Consider the following 4,511-nt stretch of genomic DNA (forward strand, 5'->3'; position numbering starts at 1 on the left):
AAATAGGGCTAGACAAGGAGATAGAAATTTGTTCTCTGAGACATGACATTCATTGATCAACCAGCAAGCAAACAAAATAAGAAAAGTTGGCAAAAACACTTTCCAGAGGTAGGAATTTGACCTAAGGTTGATCAGCGCAGGTCAAAGAGGGCCTAACTGCTATGCATAGCATTGTCTCTCACTCAAGGGTGCTCTGCAGAGCACTGTCCCTTGACCAAGCCCGTGTTGATTTCTGAGAGGCCACTCAAGAGTCATCTAACCTCAATTTTTGACCAAAATTCAATGCAAAAGAGCTGAAATATAGTCAATGAACACAAGTACAAGAATTTCTTAGGAGGTGAATAAGCTACTATGAAAGGTGATAGTTTCCCTAGTGGAGTCGCCAATTTGTTTTGGAGAATTTAGTATCTGCGGATAAACACTAATTCCCTAGATAAGTAGTTGTATCTAGAACAACAGTTTAAAGTGTTTTAGACTTTTCCTATAAGTAATAGATAAGATGAGAAGATAGAAGGTCTACTGTAGTTCCACTTTCCTCTCATCTCCCTTGTATCAATTTCGTCGCTCCTTCCCGTACTTAATCCGCTTGAGAAGTACCCTGTAAACACAACAGAAGACAAAAACCAATCAAAGCATATGATCTATTGAATATAAGTGAAAGGAATCAGATACAATTCACACATATAAGCATTATGAAACAACACAAACATATGGGGAAAGGTTCAAACACTTTATTAGATAGAAGAAGGAATTACAACCATTGGTGTCTGATTCAAAGCCATTCCTCCAGCTTGGATCCCATCCACATCACATCAAAAGCATGACAAACTTGTAGCATCATAATACTTGCTTCAAAGCCAAATCTCATAGCAGCATTATCTCCTTACAATTCAACATAGTCCAGCCCCTGATCACTTAGATGAGTGGTCAATTTATAGGAAGATGAAGGGGGTTTTGTCATTAATGATGGCATTGAATGGCCTTCCATACCTAGAATTAGTTCCATGGAGGAAGGGATGAGAGGATAGGATGCACCTTAACTCATTCCTCATCCATTTTCGAGCTCATAAGAGTTGATAAGTCAGGGAAACTTCTAAATGACTCCAAAAGATAATAATATTCCCCAAACCCTATGTGAATTTCACTCATTCTCGCCCAGCGCAGGTGAAAGGAAGCCTAAGTGCTCTGTAGAGCACCCTGGCAGTGGACTTAACTGCTCTGCAACGCACCTTCATAAGGGCTTACCTGCGCTGGTCCCTCTAGAGGCTATTTTTGGATGTCTTCAAGTCATGAAACTGTCTGGGAAGGAGGCATTCAAAGGGGTGACTTGTTTAGGGCATGAAGCAACTGAAATTAGGGTTTGATGAGCCCTAAAACACTGATCTGAATGTTGGGATTTGATGTGCCCAAATAGATCTATAACAAGTTGTGCTCATGGATCCAGTGAAGGAAGTTAGCCAATTTATGTTTGAGCTAAGGCGTGCAATGAAGTATGTGTTAAGGTACCTGCATGGTGCAATTGGTTTGAGATATGTCTCAAGTGGTGAAGTGAGGCTGCACAGAAATGTAGATTTAGATTGGAACAAGAGCCCCGAGGATAGAAAGAGCACCTCGGGGTGTTGGTTCAACTTGGGATCAACTATGATTTCCTAGTTTAGCAGGAAGGAGAATTTTGTCACACTCAGTACAACGAAGGTGGAGTATATCATAGCCAGTGTCACAAGTCAAGAAGTAGTGTGCCTTCAAAAGCTTCTTGTAGGACTCTTTAATCTGGTCACTTCATCCAAGACATGGTGCAGAAGGGAGCAGTGAAGCTCCAGTACATATCCACAAATGAGCAGATTACAAACATTCTCACGAAGCCTCTATTTAGAGTGAAGTTTGTATACTTCATATACAAGCTTGGAATGATGCAGAATGTCTCCCTCATTGAGAGGGAGTGTTGATGTCTTTGTAGGATCAGGCAAACCATCTCTTGATATGTCAGGCGAACTTGGCTAGGTCATGTTGATTTGACCAGGGGAGATGGATACATTCACCTAGTAGCCATGAAGGTCTTTGGATGGGTCATGCTAATTTAACCAAGGGTGAAAGACTCGGGGAAATTGTAGGATTGGACAAATCTTTTGCTAAGAAGCCAGGAAGACTTGATTAGGTCATGTTGATTTTACCAGAGGAGATAGATGTAATTCACCTGAGAAGTCATAAAGGAATTTGGTTGGGCTAGTTGGCTAGATGTGAATGGTCCATGGGAATATTTTCTCCTGAGAAGCCATAAAGGACCTTGGTTGGGTCATTTTGATTTGACTAGAGGAGATTGATACATTTACCTAAGGAGCCATAAAGGACTTTGTACGGGCCAGGCTGATTTGGCCAAGGGTAGATGACCCAGGATACTCACATTTCCTACTCTAGGATGGAGTGATCTATAAACATGCATATGAGGAGTCACATTTCCTGCTTTAGGATGGAGTTATTTATAGACATGCATCAAGATAGCGAGCTCGTGAACTTTTCTTATAAACGAGAAATTTTAGCGAAGGGGAAATCTGTTGTAGCCAAGAGGGATGTTGTTTTTTGTGTAACATCGAGAGGTATTCCCACGTGCTAAGAAGCCACCTAAGTCGACCTAAAAGAATTGTGAAAATTGAAATTAAAATTTTATTTTTTGGGCATCACGTAGGCTCAAAAGGAACAAGTTTGCCCCACCATGAAAGGGTGTGTCCCTTGGTCAAAATTCAACCCATTTGACAAGTATATATACATAAAGAGACGTCTTCATTTTGGTCATCATCATCACATCCTCTCTCTTCTAGAGCAGCCACACATGTGACAAAAAGAGGCTGAATTGACTGAAATTTGACCAAGTTTGAGTTTGAACAAGTTTGATCATTGACCAGAGTTGACCATAGTACAGATCTGACTGCAGATCGAGTTGATCAAAGGTCATTGACCACAGGACCAAGCTTGATTGCAGGTCGAAATTTGACTATTTTACCAGCGTTGACTTCTATATTTTTGGTTGATTTGACTAGCATTGACTTGCTAGAAATTGACCTGGTTTAACTGACATTTAGACTTGGATGTTGCCACAAATTTCTAGACAATTTGGATTTCTAAACCTTGCTAAAGAATAATTTCTCCTAGAAGAAAAGTTGTTGGGTTTTCTCCTAAGGTTGAGTTTCCCATAGTAAAATTGTTGTCTCTATTGTGCATGGTTGTCTCTTTATGATCTTACTATTTTCGCTGCATTTACTATTGAGTTTTTTTTGTATAATTGCTCAATGATATTAGTGGCATGAGATAAATTATTAAAGATCAATGCTAAATGGTGGATAAATGAGATCTTAGAAGGAATCTTCTTGAAAGATATGGTGGTAGGTGTTTAGTTACCTAAGATTTTGAGCATTATGAATTGGGTTGATAGAGATTAATGCCCCATAGATTATATTTTTATCATTGTAATCTCATAACCTAGCGTAGAGGTAACATCTACACGAAAGTCCTTGAAATAAATGTGTTATTAAAGCTCATGAGCTCAAAACACAATGATGATAATGTCATTTTTAAATTTATATATTGAACATCAATTCTTGATAGATAAAGTTTTAGAAAATCAAACTATAAAAAATTAATGAACAAGACATGAAAAAAATTAAAAGATAAAAATTTACAAAACGTTAAAAGATAAAAATTTATAAAACTCACACTTTAAGTACATAAAAAAGTAAACAAAATATTTTGAACATTTTTTCTAATAAATTTAAATTTGATTTTACAAATAAAATCTAAAATTTATTAATTAAAAAATTAAAAAACAAATTAATTAAAAAAAATTACTAAAGTGTTGAAATCAAAACCTTATAAAAATACAAACCTTACCTATACCATTTTTAAAATCTTTGAAAATATCTTTATAAACTTTAAATATTATCCAAATTTATAATTCAAACTCTATCAACTTTAATACCATGATAGAATTGCTTATAATAACATGAAGAAACCTAGACTGTTTTGGTTTGTTATAAGTTAAGATTCTTAGCTTATGCATTTTCTTTGTTTTAAGCATTTAATATTTATAAAATATACATTAATTTTGTTGCACAATTTCTTTTCCACTTACCAAATATTAAAAACAAACAAAAACCCATCTTGATTTTATTTTTATTATATAAAAATGTGAGAGACATGAATAGAAGCATGACAAATAATAGAAGGGTGGGAAACATTCCACGATACACTTTTCATGAAGCAAAAACAACAAAGTTACACCGGAAACACTTTGGTTATCGTTAAAATTTTTACATCATCATTGCCGCCAAAGCTTTTGGCAATCCATACAAACTTATAATGACCTCACCACCAAAGCTTTTGTATTCAAACTTAAGATGTTTTGTATTCAAACAAAGACAAAGTTCAGGTCAATTTAGTTTATTATTTTTTTGTTGATGAACTGGAAATGAGTTTCCTATAAACAGAAAAAAGAAACATGGAAAAAATTAAATTAGTGA

The sequence above is a fragment of the Pinus tabuliformis genome, chromosome Q (assembly GCF_031772625.1).
Source record: "Pinus tabuliformis cultivar Carrire ecotype Pingquan chromosome Q, CPIR1, whole genome shotgun sequence".
In the NCBI taxonomy this organism is placed as follows: domain Eukaryota; kingdom Viridiplantae; phylum Streptophyta; class Pinopsida; order Pinales; family Pinaceae; genus Pinus; species Pinus tabuliformis.